Raw genomic sequence first — 21,162 nt, 5'->3', positions numbered from 1 at the left:
TGTAAAAGGTTTTGCGTGTGTAATAGTTTGCTTGCCCCGTTGTCATTTGTGTGTGCTGTGGAGTTAATAGTTAATGTTTATTCTGTGTTTTATGACCCATTGTAGTTGGATGAGTATAGCTATCCATCATTCTTTGCATGTGTTAAGGTGATGATAGCGTATATGGGGCAACTTTTTGAGCAATGCTGCTGGATAACGTTCTTTACTGTGTTTCGGCACGTTCCCATTGATATTGGGAAGCATTTTCTTTTTGAAAATGGAGAACTTTAGTTGGTAAATCGTCAGGATCATCCAATGGAACGGGTTGTGTGGTTGCCCAGCAACATTGTTCAGAAAGTTGCTCTATGTATCATGACCTTTAGCGTGAGTGAGATCATGTTTGTCAGTTACTGAAGTTGTGTTTGTGTCTCTCTTGTGCCTTGTGTTTTTATCCTCTTGTTGATGTGTGTATGATTACTATTGCATACCCTATTGCATGCCTGTGTCAATGTACTGTGTCCTGTTATACCGGTATTTGGAATGAATCATCTTGTTGGCCAAAGGTTCTGTCTATTATAATGTATTTATTTGATAGCTCTCAGCCTAGAGAAGACAGTCAACTATAAGATGTGCCAACTGCTGAAAGATGTCTTCCTTGCCAAAACTACCTGAATATGGTTTTATGATTCCCCCCTATACACAAATTATTGTACAGTACACTACTGTAAATGTTTACTCCAACTGAATGCATTCCACAACATTGCTCATTTGCACCAACTGAAATGCATTCCACATCATCACTCCACAACATCACTCCACACATTATATTCCATCTGATAATATATCTGGTTATTACACCAGTCAGGCTGGTTATTACATTGTCAGGATCAGGAACACGATTCAACCCTGATGAGATTCACAGCTGATGCACAGAGCCGTGAGGATTTCAAAACCATTCTTACCATAAAAAAGTATGAACAGAGAACTATGCTATTTAGATAAGTATTTTCTTAGCTACACTAGCCTACAATATGTGGTTACATTTAATGACAAATCTCAGAACAGATGGAGTGATAATATGTTTTCTTTTTACAATAGTGTCTAATAGTATTACAAGAGGATAAATAAATGACAACCATAACTTTAATTGTTAAAGTTAAATGGGGGGTGGGGGGGGGGGTACGGGGACATACCCCCTTCAAAGTATACGTTAGACCGGCACATCTGGGAACTTGACTCGTGACAAACGTTCCCGCCCCTTTCGGGGGGAAAACAAACAACCCCTCTCATTAACTCCAACGCAAATTAGGGTCAATAAATGTAATTCGTACAGAAATCGCAGGAGTAAATAATAACAAAAAATACCACAAATCAATATGACCACTCAATACATAACCACTTTGCCGGTCGTTGACCGTGAAAGATACCTATCAATTAATATAAAAACATGTCCCTTCAGTCTCCTAAGTACGAAGTGGTGCAACAACCCCACTCAGTGACCAGAAGTGTCATACGGTCTTCTCTTCTTATGGCTGGTAGCCATAATTTTCTTCTGTCAGGATTTTTTTTGAGGACATGGCAGGCAAAAGAAACTCAGGGAGGGTTCTTAGCTGTGTGGTTGGTACACCCAACCACACAGCAACTTTTCGGCATGTCTACCGGTTCACTCTGGCTTGTTCTGAGGGAATGTTTTCCCCTCAAAAGGGGCATGGCGCAAACAACCTGCTCTGTGTGACGCGGGTCCGGTTGTAAGTATATTATGATTAAGTCCTTGGTGTGTGGGGTGGGTCCATGGGGAGGAGAGGGGGGTGCTCCTGCTAATATACAGGGAAGAGAATATTTAATATAGAAGAGAATAACACGAAAAACTGTCTTGTTTGTAGAACTAATTTCTTCCGACACATATCAACTAATTTCTCAACTTGCAGGACAAACTGCCAGGGGCGTAGCCAGGATTATTTTATAGGGGGGGCCAGCTGGGTCCAGACTTTTTATTGGGGTGGCACTTGGAAATCAAAACTACTATTTGAAAACTACTCAAAAAGTTTTGAAGATTAGGATAGCCTATTTTAATAATGGCAATAAATTGTGTAAAGCCAACACTGATACACAGGTCAGTTTGTTGTCCACTTCAACACATTTTCCATAAATAGGCCAATGCTATAAAAAAAGTACATTATGGTAATGCACCTTACTTAATCAGTCTTATTCAAATTATAATAAATACTACAAATATTGTATGCAGATATTTAATCTTATACTGATGTCCAAACTATATTTCTTTCTGATATCCACTCCAAGTACTTGGCTGTAAGTAACATGGCTCTGAATTAAGAAATTAACCCTTAGAACCCTAGACTGTTTTAAGGGCTTTTTCACTACCTTTAGTTATAAGCATTTATCCTGGTCATTGTAAGTGCCATTTACACATGCTATATTTTTTCAGAACAGTCTAGGCTACCCAGATCTGCCACCAATTCATATTATACTTGCATTGATTTTTAAATAATACAAAGACAAAAAGCGTATTATACCATTCTTATTTTGAAATGTATCTCTGTCAGCTGGACATGACTTTCATGTATGGGAATTTCTCAGATTTCGGGCCTATTTGGGTTACTGAAATTTTGAAAAATAAAATTCAAAATTGTACTAATTGGTATGCATCAAATTATTAGTCATTTTGATAGGAGTAACCTTGTGAGCTTGGTTGAGACCACAATATCAGGGAATTTATGATTTTTTGTCCTTTTTCAGGTAAATGTCATTACCATCACATCATCTAATATGTACATTTTAAAGATGAAATGGTCAATCAATGATCAATCAATGATCAATTATGGTTTCACATGAAGTCTATTTTTATCTTGAACTTATTAGAATTGTTGAATATTACTTACAACATGAATTATAGTCGTTTAAGTATCTTATTTTTTTATTTTTTCACTCGACCCTGGCTTGGAATTTCATTTATTTGAAATAAATGGCATATATCATATCTGTTTTCATCCAGTGGCAATTTAGACTGTCCAACATTGTCAAAAATATCTAATTAATGTAATTTATTGTAATTTATACATAATCTATTGGCAAAAATATGCATGGTGATGGTGATGACATTGCAGTTCTGGTAATGACATTTGTTGCGGTGATGACAAATCACTGATCGTAATCTATTGCAATTAAATGTTTATAATTTAGAAACCCAAGTTGAACTGACTTTGTGAAAAAAAAAACTTATTTCTTTTAAAAAAAGTACTTTAAATGTATCTGCAAAAATGTCATCACCAACATAGTCGTCATTACCACTACATTTCAAGCTATAATGTGCTGGTAATGACTGTGTTGGTGATGACATTTATACCGAAAAACTACCCTGAGAAGCAAAAATGATCACCATGCAAGTGTAGCTAGCTTTCTACATGTAATGTACATCATTTAAACTATTAAAGTAATTTTAAAATTTCAGGAATATTCAAAAATACAGAAATACAATGCGTATGGTAATGACACATAATAAGTGTACATGCCCAAAACGAGGGATAAAGAGTAGGTTTTCTTATGTTTCTGGACATCAAGGCATCAATCTTTCTGCTTGACACCCATGTATTCCACTGTGATAATAGGTGACCATGGTTACCAAATATTTTTTTGATGAAAAAACAGTAGCAAAGTGCCTTTATGTAGAGTGTGCTGGTAATGACGGCTAAACCATGGGACAGGTAAACATTAAGCAAAATAAAGCAGGAAATGCATATATATGCATAATGTGTGCATGCAGTTCATTAGTTCAGATAACATTTTGATATGAATTTTTGATAAATAATGTTTGAGATATGGCACAATATGTGAAAACTCTGGTTGCGGACAACACCAAAACACTGATATTGTACCATAAAACATCAATAAAATGTGTCTAAATCATGAGTAGGAGCAACCATTAAAAAAGTCTAGGCTTGTTTTTCTTTATACTAATTAGTGATGCTAAACATTATTAGATTTAATGTGTTTTTAATAGAATTACACCCTGTGGACAGAAATAGGCCCCAATTCTGTGTAGGGCAGACTGTCCTGAATCTGGCAATATAGAACCATGGTGGAGGGGGGCTTTGGGGCTGAGCAATTTACAGACATGTGGTGTGCGCCTTACAGAAATAAATGCCATTTTTTTTATTTAGTAATGAAAAATGCCCTTTCTGCGCTCCATATCTGTGACACGAACTAATCTGACCTGACTGAACCCGAGTTTGCGTGTTCTGTGTGTACATTCATGATGATTCTAAAACAACTTTTTACTGCATTGTCATGAAGAAAGTGAAGGCAAAAAAGGTGTTTCTTTGTCGAATAAATTGGGATGCAATGTGAGTCTCGAATTGGATGCCATTCAGGAATTTGCTGGGATCTCAAAACCGCATTATGAGCATACTTTGCCATAGAGAAACACACGATAGCGTTGGATTATGAACATGCCTTGCCACCACAACACACAAAAACGTGGGGTAAGTCGAGCTATATGAAGTTATTATTTTGATGTCATTTCGTCTGTTTTATAACCCAAATGATAGCTCTGTGTCTCCTCTTTCATCTTACATGCGTGGCATATCTATCCGATCACGGGTTCGTGAGTATAGGGCCTAATTCAAACGAGAGTGTGCAGCGTTTTTGTACATGATGTTATTTTGCAGTCACGTTGTCTGTTTTTATAGCCCAGAAGCATCGATATAATAGATAGCCCTGTGTCTCCTCTTTCTTCTGATATGCTTGCCATATCTATGCGATCACGGGTTCGCAAGTAATTCAAACGAGAGTAATGGGTGCGCAGGTGAACTGTAAATATAAATCAATTTGATTTAATTTCATGATTTTTTTTTTTTCAAACTTGATCGCACAGGCAAGTGTTTAGTCTTGTTGGAAAGCCCCACTTCTGCTCGCAATTAAGCATCTCGCTGCAATGAACAGTTCTGGAGCAATGTAACAAAGAACTCAGGCAAGGCAGCCTGCCTCTGCCTGACCAGCTGCAAGATCCACACGCAGTCAGTATGTTTTTATAAAGTAGCCTAGGCTAGGCCCTATTAGTCTACTTTTATCGGCGCCATCCGGAGATATGTGCCTAATGGACCGTTCGTTATTTATAAACGGGGTCACCGGAGGGATCTTGAATGCTTCAAACAAAAGTTGCATGACCCTCCCCTGCCTGCAAGAAAATTTTCAACAAACCTCCAGCAGTCTTTTCAAAAAAGACATGACCCTCCCCGGCCAATTGTCGATACCTTCCACCCACGCTATAAAGCGCAATGAAAACACTACGACTTAAGCTATTGTTCTAAACTCACCCTCTGCTTTCTGATCTTACACATCACACTTCAACAAGATGGTGGCCATTTCAGTAGATTTACTCACTAACATTGTTGTGGAAACACAATAAGCATGGAAACTAAATGCACACTTCCTGCAACTGCATTAGCCTACTTGAAATAAGTTACTCCACTAGTAAGTATTCACATGAAATAAAACAATAAAACATTGAGACCATTCAACAAAGCACACTGGGTAATAACAAATTCAACACATGGACTTGTTGCTATGGACTCGTCTAGGCTTCCTCAGTCATTGTAAAGCTGCCGAAGCTGAACATTATCCAAAACTCAATTTCTCAGACGAGCGTCAATTTGGGAGCTTGCTACACTCCTTCCTTCTCAAATGACTTGAAAAGGCCGTTTGCACAATTTCACAAATAATCACAGGGACCGAAAAATACCTAACATGCCAACTTTTTTCCAGGTTTAGGCCTATCATTTTAACTTTTCCCCGCTGTCTTGCCGTTTTAATATTTTCCCGTAGAATATCCCACTGTAATACTCTCATAACATTAGTCCTGCATTCTGGTCTGTCTCTGTGTTGTCCTGTTGTTACCCCTTGCCCTTCCAGAGAAACAGATGTATTCAAATTATCGTTTAACTTGCTTGAATGCGAACTCAAGATTGATGTTAACCTACAGTAGGCCTATTTAAGTTAACGATGTGGTTGTCGTGAGAGCACGATTCATTGGCGCTTGCAGTGTTCGGCCGTAGGCTATGTCTACAGAGTACGTGCACACCTGCCAGGCTAAGAGCCAAAGAAATACCCCTGTATATTCACTCCAAGTTGGCCTACCATAACTTACCAACTCTACACTGTAGACCATAAACTGGCTATTTATATGACCAATGTATTTGTTCAACTTTATGAAGCAGAATTAGCCTACGCACTGCTACTTGGAACATAACACAATTTTGTTGGCAGGAGTGAGAATGACAGCGATTAACAAATTGCACTTGTTGCTGGTTACCAATAAATAGGGCCTACTATATATTTTTTTGCAAACAAAAACAGAAAGGATGGAGACAGCAAAGCTAGAGATGGGCAGGAACAAGGTCAATTGGTAGAAATGCTTGTCAAAACGTTAGGAGCTGGATGTGTGGATGAATGAAGCACAAGTATGCTTTATAAGCATGCACACTGTTTAAAGTTAGGCTATAGGCTACACGATAAACTACAAGTAAACCAAAGTTAAATTTAGCTTCTTTAGGGCTGGATAAAGTTGACCAAATGGATATAGGCTGTAATGGAACTCTCTTGAAAGGGTCTATAGATCATAGCAATGAGCTCGCCTTACTCCCGGACCTACATAAGCCATCTGTGGGTGCTCCGTAAGACTCAATGAAAGCGCCTGCTCTAATCCACGCAGTAATTCACTTGATCTGATCAACTCCCCGGCCTGATTAAACTCTGTGCCTATAGCCCAGCTGGGGGAGTCGTGCACTGGAAAGCCTATGGAATTGCTGTTGGTGTTGATAAATTATATATTTACTGTATACTGTAATACATTCTGGATATTACAGTAGAAAAAACAGAAGCGCACTCAAGGGCTTGACACTTATACAATTTGTATTGATAATTCACCATTATATACTCTGGATGAACACATTTCACATTTGCTTCTGGAGGACCTGATCTGATCTGCATGCCATTGGGATACTTTAGAAGCCTCCAATAGAACACTCCACTTGCACACTTGTACACTTTGCAACTTGTTGCTGTTGTCCTGAAAACACAACACTTCTGCTGCTCTTACATAACTTGCACCACTATGCCACTTTATTTCTTACTTAGGTCAAACAGAACTACCTCAGCCTCTTATTGGCCTGACTTTGCACTAGTATTTTATTTTATTGACTGTCTATGCACAATTTCAACCAAATTTTGCTGCTCTTATTTTTTCATTATATGTGCCCTCTTATTTACTTATTTACTTACTTTTTTGTTTACTTGAATGTTATGTTTGTCTGTGGACTAAAAATTGGTAAAATATGTCTTGTCTCCACCGTGGGATAGTGAGAAACGTAATTTCGATCTCTTTGTATGTCTGGAACATGTGAAGAAATTGACAATAAAGCTGACTTTGACTTTGACTTTGACTTTGAATAGAAGCACACAGGTGATATACTGTAAGTATCTGTTTGGTCTGTCTTTTGCTTTATCTTTCTCCATTCTCTTATTCTGCTCTCCCATCAATCCCCCCAAGTAGGAGTCCCATGTTATGGGCCTGTGAAGTGAGTTTTCCCTTGCCCCTTAGTCACCTGCTTGCTCCCTGACACAATTTGTTTTATCATAATTGGCACTAAATAAATTAAAAATGTAATTGATCTTGAGTGTCTTTTTTTAAGCTTTTAAGTTTGATCTGGAGCGGCAGTTTGATGATCCTTTTGAGGACTATGTTTTCCTGGGAGGTCATCACAGACCATGCAGCAGTAGGACATGAAGAGACGGTCTGTGATTCTGGTGAAAAGTTTACTCAGGATACTAAAGGATGCATCACTCCCGAAGGAGCCCTCTAGCGGCGTGTTAACAAGCTGAACACGCCATTAGAGGGCAGTAAGGATCAAATCACTTCAGGGCCGGCTCTAGGCAGGGGGCCAGGGTGGGCTAAACCAAAGTCCTTTTAGGCAAGTCCCTCCACTCTGCGGCCATATAGCAACGTTTTTTGGGCACTCATCGGGCATCCTATTCGCCAGAAATGCGCGTGTGCATGGCTTCACGATACCAATCTTTCTCCAGCGGCGAGTTCACAACACATGATTGGGAAGATGTCTTCACAACACACCATATGATTGGCTCAATGTATTCACATGTCGACATTTTGCCGAGGAAGGGGTGGGATATGTGTAGACAACGGCTGTTACAAACTAACCCCATGCATTTCTATAGAGGATTTTTTGAGTGCTGTGTCTCCTCATTAGAAAATCTCTAGCAAAACCCACTCAAGCATTGTGTCTTGCCCACCCAGTTTTTTTCAGTTCTGTACAGTGTGCAGCCTCAAACGTAGCTTGGATATAGAAGAGTCGGTGTTGTGTGTAATAGATAGTTGGTGCATAGCCGGCGCAGCAGGCCTATGTGTTAGGTAACCCCCCCCCCACACACACACACACACAGTTAAAGAAAAACTCCGAAAACAACTACTCAAGTTGCTACCTAGCTCAAGTTGCTATAGTGCAAGTTGCTACCTAGCTGAAGTTGCTACCTAGCTCAAGTTGCTGCAGCCATAAGCTAGAGTAGCCAGGCAGCTACAGTACTATGGGTGGCATGATTTTAAACCAGAGTGTAACACTGTAGCTGCCTGGCTACTCTAGTTGTTGGCAGGGATGGGCAAAAATACACCAAAATGTACCTTAAAATTAAAATATCAAATAACCTTTATTTTTAATATATCAAAATAAAGTACAAAATGCATTAGCCGCACCATGTTATGGTTAAGGTTATGGGATTTGGCAGACGCTTTTGTCCAAAGCAACATACAATTAAAGGGCAAGCCTGGTGTTTTTTCTCTACGAAACTCCCCCTCGCTCGGTCTGAATAGCTCTTTTCCTTTTCTTTGCGTCTTCCGTCAAGGGTTTTCGCTGCTTCTTCGCTGGCTCTGCCATTATACACACATTTGCAACAATCGCTAGCGTTTTGTTAGCCTGCCTCTGTGCTGTGGATGCAGGATGTAAAATGATCCTTCTTCGGTCGGTGGGTACGATACACTAAACTTGCAAGCGGGATATTCTTCCTACAGGTAGTAGGGGCGGGCGAGATAGTCTTCATTCGCCCTGTAATGAGTCATTCAACCATATACTGACTTACGAAGATTAGTAATTAACACGAAAACGTTGCCTGGTGTCCCTTTAACAACAATACAATAGTTAATGGCAGGGGAGGGCGGGAGTGGAGTGGTTCTAGCATCAGGTGCCTCACCCCCCCCCACCATCCAGACTGAAAAATCCTTAAGGCATGCAGAAATCCGATGGGAAACGCTAGTCATCAGATGGGAAAGACAGGTAAAGTTGAGAGTCGTCCGCGCATAGCAATGATAGTTAAATCCATGGGAGGAATGGTCTCACCTAAGTAAATAGAAAAAAGCAGGGGCCCTAATACTGATCTCTGAGGCACACCTGTGGTGAGGTCATGAGACTTTGATACCTGTGCCTGCCAAAACATGCTGAAAGTACAACCCAGTATCTCAAGGATTCGTTGTTCTGTCACGTTTGGTTTATCTATTATTCGTGCTGGGGTTGGAGGAGCTGGTAGGGGGACAGTTGGTAAGGGTTCTTAACAGTCTTCTGTAATTAACTCCGCGGGTTCGCTAACTACTTGTTGGTGCTTCATTTTATGTGTAGGAACCCTGAGCAAGCTACTGACAAGGTTTGGTGCTGTTTTGAACAATATTATTGGTTAAAAAATTCTATTTGGGAAGTATTTCACTCATGGCCCCTAGCTAATCCACTGTTTGCGATTTGGGGCTATAGCAGGGGTGGGCAAACTTTTTGGCTCAAGGGCCACATTGGGTTTTGAAAATTGGCCGGCGGGCCACACAACCCCCCCCCCTCCCCCCGACGACACACGCCTAAAAAAATACATTTTTTATAGCCTATAATTTAGTATGAAAAGTATTTGTTTTAAAATAGTGCTAATTTGTTTTAAAAATACTGCTAATTTTATGCTGTTAAACAAATGTATAAATTGTACACTATCGCTTTAAGACAGTCGCTTTAATTCACGTTTATTTCTCAATGATCTTCTGCCTGCTCCACTATGGCTAGTGCTGTACCTACGGCTGGGCCCTCTCACAGTTTTTAAATGGTCAGTAGTGGGAACTACTGTTGCCTTCATGATTTCCTTTTAAAACTTTCTTATAAGGAGGAGATATCAATTATCAACAATCACAAGCCAGCTGGAACCTGCGGCTCTCTCTCCCTCTCGTGAGTGCAGACGCTTTCCCAATTAAATGGATTGCATATGTTCACGTTAGATCTGCTGCAAAGGAGATAACTAAGAGTTAAATTAGTTTAACATGATGTTATCTCTATTTAACATGATGTTTTGACATTGACATTGTAAACGTTATCTAAGGAGAGTGAAAAGCAGTTTGCAGTAAAGCTAACCAACGTCTATCGCAGGAAAAAAATAGCGAGCAGCCTGATAACTAGCCTAAATGAAATGCTCGGCGGGCCGGATGAAAGTGCTTGGCGGGCCGCGGGCCGTAGTTTGCCCATCCCTGGGCTATAGCGTATACCAGAGCAAGCTCTGTAGTGGTTGATCAACGAAAAATACTGTCTCCATGGCTTATTTGATGTGTTTTAATCCAGAAATGCAGTAGTCAGAATTAAGGATCATTCAAGAATTTATATTTATATTTAATCATTTTGCTGAGACTTTTATCCAAGGTGACTGACAGAGCTTTCAGTTAACCACATTGTCATCAATATGCCAAAATCGTATGTGTGTTTTTTACAATATCTGTGGCCAAGGTTCCTAATGCAAGTCCAGTGCAGAAATGAACAAGATAATTATGAGGCTATGATATGTGAAGTTCCAGTATGTAAGAAACTTGATGTGCCTAAATATCTTCAACCTCAAGTATGCAACTAATAAGGAAATAGAATTGTTATTTAGACAAGGTGAACCTCTCCCCGGAATGGAGAAAGAGATGCTACATGCATCCATGCACACACACATAAAAACACACACACATGCAGGCAGGGTTCTCAAGTCTCACACAATGGGCGTGAGACACACGCAATTCAACAAGTTCACCAGCCTTATGGCACTTTAACAGTGTGTGTAAATCAGGCCTTTCTACGAACACTTGTAACGCTGTAGGCCTAGCTTACTTTATGGCAAAATTATTTTCCTATTTATAAACTAAACTGTCGGACATTAAGAAAACATAATGAAGTGTCGTTGTAGCTTTGTGTAACCCAGACATCAGCAACGTTCATTTTATATGACCAATCACTATTGTGGCTGCCTGCATTTTCCCTGTCATCACGGCTGCAACTTTCGCACTCGTTTGTGCTTTTTAGCGGCGCGTTCATCAGGTCCCGGGACACCCGTCTGAGCCTCCATGGACCATGTCAACAATGAATGAAATTAGCTTATTATCAATGAGTGTTATCAATGTGAGCGAGTATACTACACATATTTTTTTTTCTAAAGATACAGGACTGCTGCAGACAATGAGCTGCCAACCACCATAATGTAATAGCAACCCAAAATAATGAACTTGCTGTCCTTAAAAAGTTGGTCTCGGCATGCCCATTCTTGATCCAATGGTTCAGTGGCAATAGGCTACTCAAGTGAAAAAAGCAATTAGCCTAATAAATAAAATATTTGTCTCACTCAGTACATATATCTTGTATATTGGTGAGCCATAGAATATCCCACCGTCAAGATTATTATATTTGAAAATTCCAATCTATCCCACCTAAATATCAAAAGTTATTTCTACTGACATGCTTCCTGGTGACATAAAAACACAAATGGTTTGATATAAACCTTGATATAAAGACTGACATAAGAGACATAAGCTATGCTAGATGGGTACAAATCACAGACTGTCCTGGAAAATAAACAAAAACAAGATATAGGATGTATACAATGACAAATTCAAGTGTTAATGCTTCTTTCCAAAAATCTCACCAGAAGTTGTTATTTAAGGGGTTATTTAAAAAAAAATTCTTCTAGGGGAGCATGTCCCCAGACCCAGACCTAACTAAGCTGAGTTACCAACCTTTTGAAGTGGGGGGCCCATTTCACATCTGTGCACATCTGTGCCTGGGGGGCCCATTTCACATCTTTCCCAAAATGTTCCCTGACAGTTGCACAAAACTATACCTTTAGAGAACGTTCTGGGAACGTCAGTTAAAGGATAAAAAATGTATCCTTAATATAACCAGGTGCGCCTGCAGTTGTACGTCCGTACGCACTGTGCGTACCATCAGGCTACTCAACAACGTGAGAAAATTTCCCTTGTGTGTGTGTATATTCACACCATATTGGCCTACCATACCTTTCCAACTATGCACAGTATAGTTGCATGCCATCAGGCTATTTTCAATTTTCCATTAAGTAAAGTTAGTGAACACTTCAAAATTAACGCACACACATGTTTGAGCAGGAGAGAATACGCACGCAGGCACGCATAGGCTACTTGTTTTCTTTTACTCGGCTTTCTATATGGTTATCAGCACACAATGTTGAGCTAATTCACTAACTCAATACTCATCATGGATATCACAAGTTTAAACAACGAAAACAGAAAGGATGGAGGCAGCAATGCTAGAGGAGCTATTCAAGATAGGCAAGAACAAGGTTGGCTAAGCAATTGGTGTGCTTGTCAGAACGACTGCATTACAGCTGTTTAAAGCCAGACGTTACAGTACGCTATAACACAACTAAAGGTAGCTTTAGCCTGTATAGGGATGTATAAAGTTGCCCAAATTAATAGGTAATTGTAGACGTTGTTGTTGCATTATTGCATGTGGATGATGTTTATGCTATGTATGCACGAACCTAAAGGAAAAATACTGTCCACGCGTCAACGTTTTTTTTTTTATTTTGGGGGGGGGGGGGGGGGGGGGGAATGTGTGCGTACCATAGCATTAATTCCTGCAGGCGCCCCTGAATATAACCATCAGGGAACGTTCCCAAAAGGTTCGCTGATAGTTGCCCAAAACTATACCTTTAGGGAACGTTCTGGGAACATCAGTTAAAGGATACATTTTTTTATCCTTAATGTAAGTTCCCAGTTCTCAGAACGTTCTCTGAAGGCTACACAACACAATACCTTTAGAAGACATTCCAAGTCTCGGACATCGTCAATGCATTCCCAGATTGAGTATGGTTGCAGGGCAACCACATAACCGGTTTCATGGGTTCTGGATGGTTAAAGTTGTCAAGAAACTGACCTTTAAAGTTCTCAAGAAACTTGAGGTTGGTATAAGAGGACGTATATTGTGTTTGTGAGCAACATACAAGTTACTCATCTTGCTGAATATCTTTCTGAATCTGATATTATGATCACAAGTCTAGGCAAATTACTAAGTCAGCACCAGTCAGAGGCTACATTCAGTGTCACCACGTCACCTAAAGTAGCCTATTGGTTTTACAAAAAATATTTGGCAGTATTTTACACCTATAAAGTATTGTGATACAAAAATACAAAAAGCCATTTTCTTCAACAAAATAAAATACAAAAATATAGCTGCAAGCAGCAATGAGGGGGCCAAGCAGTATAGGCCGGAGTAGCCACGGTGACAAGATAGAACTCAGCAGACACCCGGGATCAACAGGGCTGAAACAGGGCTGAGTATTGCCACCGCACCGCCAGCCAGCCCCCCCCCCCCCACCTATTCACCCCAGCCCGTCCCACCCCGTCCTGCCCTGCCCTGCTCTTGCACGCACGCATTAGAATTAACTGGATGGAACATGTTGTCATCAGTTTCACATCAAAAAATAAAAGATTGATAAAACACATCAGCAACTACACATCAAAATGCAATATTGATAATTGCAGCACCCCCTACAGGTCAAAGGTCACCACATTTTTGAGCGTCCTCCTAATGGGGTCATGAATATATGTAGTAAGTTTGGTTATGATACATGGCAGGGTTGCTGAGATATGAGCTCACTTCCTGTTTGGCGGCTTCGCCACCAATTTCGATTGGCTGTTATGGGCGAATGCTTTTGTCAATTGTTCCAGAGAGCAATATATTAATAGGTTATGGTCTGAAGATGGTCTGTGCCAATGTTGGTGAAGATCAGATGAAATTTGTGACCTGTGAAAACTTTTTGATGTTTTTGATTAAATCCAATATGGCGGCCGAATTAATTATGATGACATCACAAGTTGGCCTGGGTTTGCCTAAGGACGTCCAACAGTATTACCTGAAACCACTAGTGCATTTTAATTCTAAGCACAACAGCAGCTACAAGCCAAAAGGCATGTTTCTTAATTACAGCGCCCCCTAGAGGTCAAAGGTCACCAGATTTCTCGAGTTTCCCCCTGATTGGGTCCTGAGTCCATGCACCAAGTTCGGCTTTGATACATGCAAGGGTTGCTGAGATATGAGCTCACTTCCTGTTTGGCGGCTTCGCCGCAAATTTCGATTGGCTGTTACAGCCGAATGCTTCTGTCAATTTTTCCAGAAAGCAATGCACTGATAAGGCATGGTCTGAAGATGGTCTCTGCCAATTTTGGTGAGGATCCGCTGAAATTTGTGCCCTGCGATAACTTGTACGTGTTTTTGATTAAATCCAATATGGCGGCCGAATCAATTACGATGACATCACAAGTTGGATTGGGTCAGCCTAAGGACCTCCAACAGTATTACCAGACACCACTATTGCGTTTTAATTCTAAGCACAACAGCAGCTACAGGCCAAAAGGCATGTTTCTTAATTACAGCGCCCCCTAGAGGTCAAAGGTCACCAGATTTCTTGAGCGTCCCTCTGATTGGGTCCTGAGTCCATGGACTAAGTTTGGTTATGATAGATCAATGGCTTGCTGAGATATGAGCTCACTTCCTGTTTGGCGGCTTCGCCGCAAATTTCGATTGGCTGTTACACGCGAACGGTTATAGTTCCGAAGACAAAAAGCAATGCATTAATGAGGCATGGTCTGTAGATGATATCTGTGAAGTTTGGTGTCGATCGGACAAAATTTGTGACCTCTGATACGTTTTAAGTGATTTTGATGAAATCCAAAATGGCGGAAAATCCATCATGGCGGAAAATGACGTCATAGGGTGCGTTGAACTCGGCTTGGTCCAAGGATTCCAACGATACCTCATTTTTCAAAATTGAGCCAATGGGTCAGAAGTTACGTGCGTGAACGCATGTCCAACTTTGGCCTGTTGGTGGCGCTAGAGCGCTCGGGGTGCGGACTTGAAACTTGGTGAAATTAATCATGGGGCACTGCCTAACTAGTGTGCCAAATTTCACAACTTTTCACCAGACGGTTCTATGGGCTGCCATAGACTTCAATGGCAGAGGAAAGATGTGTAATAAATATAGCTGCAAGCAGCAATGAGGGGGCCAAGCAGAATAGGCCGAAGTAGCCACGGCGACAAGATAGAACTCAGCAGACACCCGGGATCAACAGGGCTGAGTATTGCCACCGCCTCCGCCAGCCAGCCCCCCCCCCCCACCTAATCACCCCAGCCCGTCCCACCCCGTCCTGCCCTGCCCTGCCTTTGCACGCACGCATTAGAATTAACTGGATGGAACATGTTGTCATCAGTTTCACATCAAAAAATAAAAGATTGATAAAACACATCAGCAACTACACATCATAATGCAATATTGCTAATGGCAGCACCCCCTACAGGTCAAATGTCACCAAATGTTTTGAGCGTCCTCCTAATGGGGTCATGAATATATGTAGTAACTTTGGTTGATACATGGCACGGTTGCTGAGATATGAGCTCACTTCCTGTTTGGCGGCTTTGCCACCAATTTCGATTGGCTGTTATGGGCGAATGCTTTTGTCAATTGTTATAGAGAGCAATATATTGATAGGTTATGGTCTGAAGATGGTTTGTGCCAATTTTGGTGAGGATCCGCTGAAATTTGTAACCTGCGAAAACTTGTACGTGTTTTTGATTAAATCCAATATGGCGGCCGAATCAATTACGATGACATCACAAGTTAACTTGGGTCGGCCTAAGGACCTCCAACAGTATTACCAGACACCACTAGTGTGTTTTAATTCTAAGCACAACTGCAGCTACAGGCCAAAAGGCATGTTTCTTAATTACAACGCCCCCTAGAGGTCAAAGGTCACCAGATTTCTTGAGCGTCCCCCTGATTGGGTTCTGAGTCCATATACTAAGTTTGGTTATGATAGATTAATGGGTTGCTGAGATATGAGCTCACTTCCTGTTTGGTGGCTTCGCCGCAAAATTCGATTGGCTGTTTATGCGCGAATGGTTATAGTTCCGAAGACAAAAAGCAATGCATTAATGAGGCATGGTCTGTAGATGATATCTGTGAAGTTTGGTATCAATTGGACAAAATGTGTGACCTGTGAAGACATTTAAGTTTTTCTGATGAAATCCAATATGGCGGAAAATCCATCATAGCGGAAATTGACGTCATAGGGTGTGTTGAACTCGGCTTGGTCCAAGGATTCCAACGATACATCATTTTTGACAATCGGCCATACGGGTCAAAAGTTACGTGCGTGAACGCACATCCAACTTTGGCCTGTTGGTGGCGCTAGAGCGCTTGAGGTGCCGGCATGAAACTTGGTGAAATGAATTACTGGACTTTCCCCAATTAGTGTGCAAAATTTTATAACTTTTTACCAGACGGTTCTATGGGCTGCCATTGACTTCCATTGCAAAATAATGCGCATCATCAACTACTGGCCAAAATGCATTTTTGTCAATTACGGTGCCCCCTAGAGGTCAAATGTCACCAAATTTCTTGAGCGTCCTCCCGATGGGGTCTGAGGTACATGTACTAAATTTGGTTTTGATACATGAAAGCGTTGCTGAGATATAAAATCACTTCCTGTTTGGCGGCTTCGCCGCAAATTTCGATTGGCTGGTACAGGTCAATGCTTCTGTCAATTGTTCCAGAAAGCATTGCACTCATCAGGCATGGTCTGAAGATGGTCTCTGCCAATTTTGGTGAAGAACAGATGAAATTTGTGACCTGCGAAAATTTGTACGTGTTTTTGATTAAATCCAATATGGCGGCCGAATCAATTACGATGACATCACAAGTTGGCTTGGGTCGGCCTAAGGACTTTCAACAATATTACCAGACACCACTAGTGCGTTCTAATTCTAACCACAACTGCAGCTACAGGCCAAAAGGCATGTTTCTTAATTACAGCGCCCCCTAGAGGTCAAAGGTCACCAGATTTCTTGAGCGTCCCCCTGATTGGGTCCTGAGTCCATGGACTAAGATTGGTTATGATAGGTGAATGCGTTGCTGAGATATGAGCTCACTTCCTGTTTGGCGGCTTCGCCACAAATTTCGATTGGCTGTTACGCGCGAACGGTTTTAGTTCCGGAGACAAAAAGCAATGCATTAATGAGGCATGGTCTGTAGATGATATCTGTGAAGTTTGGTGTCGATTGGACAAAATATGTGACCCCTGATACATTTTAAGTGATTTTGATGAAATCCAAAATGGCGGAAAATCCATCATGGCGGAAAATGACGTCATAGGGTGCGTTGAACTCGGCTTGGTCCAAGGATTCCAACGATACCTCATTTGTGACAATCGGGCATACGGGTCAAAAGTTACGTGCGTGAACGCAAGTCCAACTTTGACCTGTTGGTGGCGCTAGAGTGGTCAAGGTGCCAACATGAAACTTGGTGAAATTAATCATGGGACTGTCCCCAATCAGTGTGCCAAATTTCACAACTTTTTACCAGACGGTTCTATGGGCTGCCATAGACTCCAATGGCAGAGGAAAGATGTTTAATAATAATAATAAATATAGCTGCAAGCAGCAATGAGGGGGCCAAGCAGAATAGGCCGGAGTAGCCACGGCGACAAGATAGAACTCAGCAGACACACGTGATCAACAAGTTTCACATCAAACATAACTGATTTTGTATGGCTGAAACAGGGCTGAGTATTGCCACCGCCTCCGCCAGCCAGCCCCCCCCCCACCTAATCACCCCAGCCCGTCCCACCCCCTCCTGCCCAGCCCTGCCCTTGCACGCACGCATTAGAATTAACTGGATGGAACATGTTGTCATCAGTTTCACATCAAAAAATAAAAGATTGATAAAACACATCAGCAACTACAGATCAAAATGCAATATTGCTAATTGCAGCAACCCCTACAGGTCAAAGGTCACCAAAGTTTTTGAGCGTCCTCCTAATGGGGTCATGAATCTATATAGTAAGTTTGGTTATGATACATGGCAGGGTTTCTAAGATATGAGCTCACTTCCTGTTTGGCGGCTTCGCCGCAAGTTTCGATTGGTGGTTACAGCCGCATGCTACTGTCAATTGTTCCAAAAAGCAATGCACTGATAAGGCATGGTCTGAAGATGGTCTCTGCCAATTTTGGTGAGGATCCGCTGAAATTTGTGACCTGCGAAAACTTGTACGTGTTTTTGATTAAATCCAATATGGCGGCCGAATCAATTACGATGACATCACAAGTCGACATGGGTCGGCCTAAGGACCTCCAACAGTATTACCAGACACCACTAGTGCGTTTTAATTCTAAGCACAACTGCAGCTACAGGCCAAAAGGCATGTTTCTTAATTACAGCGCCCCCTAGAGGTCAAAGGTCACCAGATTTCTTGAGCGTCCCCCTGATTGGGTCCTGAGTCCATGTACTTAGTTTGGTTATGATAGATCAATGGGTTGCTGAGATATGAGCTCACTTCCTGTTTGGCGGCTTCGCCACAAATTTCGATTGGCTGTTACGCGCGAACGGTTTTAGTTCCGGAGACAAAAAGCAATGCATTAATGAGGCATGGTCTGTAGATGATATCTGTGAAGTTTGGTGTCGATTGGACAAAATATGTGACCCCTGATACATTTTAAGTGATTTTGATGAAATCCAAAATGGCGGAAAATCCATCATGGCGGAAAATGACGTCATAGGGTGCGTTGAACTCGGCTTGGTCCAAGGATTCCAACGATACCTCATTTGTGACAATCGGGCATACGGGTCAAAAGTTACGTGCGTGAACGCAAGTCCAACTTTGGCCTGTTGGTGGCGCTAGAGTGGTGAAGGTGCCAACATGAAACTTGGTGAAATTAATCATGGGACTGTCCCCAATCAGTGTGCCAAATTTCACAACTTTTTACCAGACGGTTCTATGGGCTGCCATAGACTCCAATGGCAGAGGAAAGATGTTTAATAATAATAATAATAATAGTAAGAAATCATAGAAACACAATGGGTGCCTTCGCAGCTTCGCTGCTTGGCCCCCAAATATAGCTGCAAGCAGCAATGAGGGGGCCAAGCAGAATAGGCCGGAGTAGCCATGGCGACAAGATAGAACTCAGCAGACATCCGTGATCAACACTTTCAACTAGTGTAACATCAAAACATAACTGATTTTGTAGGGCTGAAACAGGGCTGTGAATTGCCACCGCCTCCGCCAGCCAGCCCCCCACCTAATCACCCCTGCCCGTCCCACCCCGTCCTGCCCCGCCCCGCCCTTGCACGTACGCATTAGAATGAACTGGATGGAACATGTTTTCATCAGTTTTACATCAAAAAATAAAGGATCGATGAAACACATCAGCAACTACAGATCAAAATGCAATATTGCAAATTGCAGCAACCTCTACAGGTCAAAGGTCACCAAATGTTTTGTGCGTCCTCCTAATGGGGTCATGAATCTATGTAGTAAGTTTGGTTATGATACATGGCAGGGTTGCTGAGATATGAGCTCACTTCCTGTTTGGCGGCTTCGCCATCATTTTTGATTGGCTGTTACGGAAAAATGCTTTTGTCAATTGTTCCAGAAAGCAATATATTGCTAGGATATGGTCTGCAGATGGTCTGTGCCAATTTTGGTGAGGATCCGCTGAAATTTGTGACCTGCGAAAACTTGTACGTGTTTTTGATTAAATCCAATATGGCGGCCGAATCAATTACGATGACATCATAAGCTGTCTTGGGTCGGCCTAAGGACCTCCAACAGTATTACCAGACACCACTAGTGCGTTTTAATTCTAACCACAACTGCAGCTACAGGCCAAAAGGCATGTTTCTTAATTACAGCGCCCCCTAGAGGTCAAAGGTCACCAGATTTCTTGAGCGTCCCCCTGATTGGATCCTGAGTCCATGCACCAAGTTTGGCTTTTATACATGCAAGGGTTGCTGAGATATGAGCTCACTTCCTGTTTGGCGGCTTCGCCGCATATTTCGATTGGCTGTTACGGGCAAACGGTTTGAGTTCCGAAGACGAAAAGGAATAACTTTTGTGCGGCTTGATGTGAAGATCAAGTGTGTCAGGTTTGGTGTCAATCAGACAAAATTTGTGACCTGTGAAGATTTTTAAGTGTTTTTGATGAAATCCAAAATGGCGGAAAATCCATCATGGCGGAAAATGACGTCATAGGGTGCGTTGAACTCGGCTTGGTCCAAGGATTCCAACGATACCTCATTTTTGACAATTGGGTCAACGGGTCAGAAGTTACGTGCGTGAACGCAACTCCAACTTTGGCCTGATGGTGGCGCTAGAGCGCGGGAGGTGCCGACATGAAACTTGGTGACATGAATCATTGGACTGTCCCCAATTAGTGTGCAAAATTGTATAACTTTTTACCAGACGGTTCTATGGGCTGCCATTGACTTCCATTGCAAAATAATGCGCATCATCAACTACTGGCCAAAATGCATTTTTGTCAATTACGGTGCCCCCTAGAGGTCAAATGTCACCAAATTTCTTGAGCGTCCTCCCGATGGGGTCTGAGGTACATGTACTAAATTTGGTTTTGATACATGAAAGCGTTGCTGAGATATGAGCTCACTTCCTGTTTGGCGGCTTCGCCGTAAATTTCGATTGGCTGTTACAGCCGAATGCTTCTGTCAATTGCTCCAGAAAGCAATGCACTGATAAGGCATGGTCTCAAGATGGTCTCTGCCAGTTTTGGTGAGGATCCGTTGAAATTTGTGACCTGCGAAAACTTGTACGTGTTTTTGATTAAATCCAATATGGCGGCCGAATCAATTACGATGACATCACAAGTTGGCTTGGGTCGGCCTAAGGGCCTCCAACAGCATTACCAGATACCACTAGTGCGTTTTAATTCTAAGCACAACAGCAGCTACAGGCCAAAAGGCATGTTTTTTAATTACAGCGCCCCCTAGAGGTCAAAGGTCACCAGA

The sequence above is a fragment of the Alosa pseudoharengus genome, unplaced genomic scaffold (genome assembly GCF_046254945.1).
Source record: "Alosa pseudoharengus isolate Yale_2024_CS ecotype anadromous, Long Island Sound unplaced genomic scaffold, YU_APseudo_1.1 YU_APseudo_1.1_scf_8, whole genome shotgun sequence".
Taxonomy (NCBI): domain Eukaryota; kingdom Metazoa; phylum Chordata; class Actinopteri; order Clupeiformes; family Clupeidae; genus Alosa; species Alosa pseudoharengus.
This window is presented reverse-complemented; position numbering follows the sequence as displayed.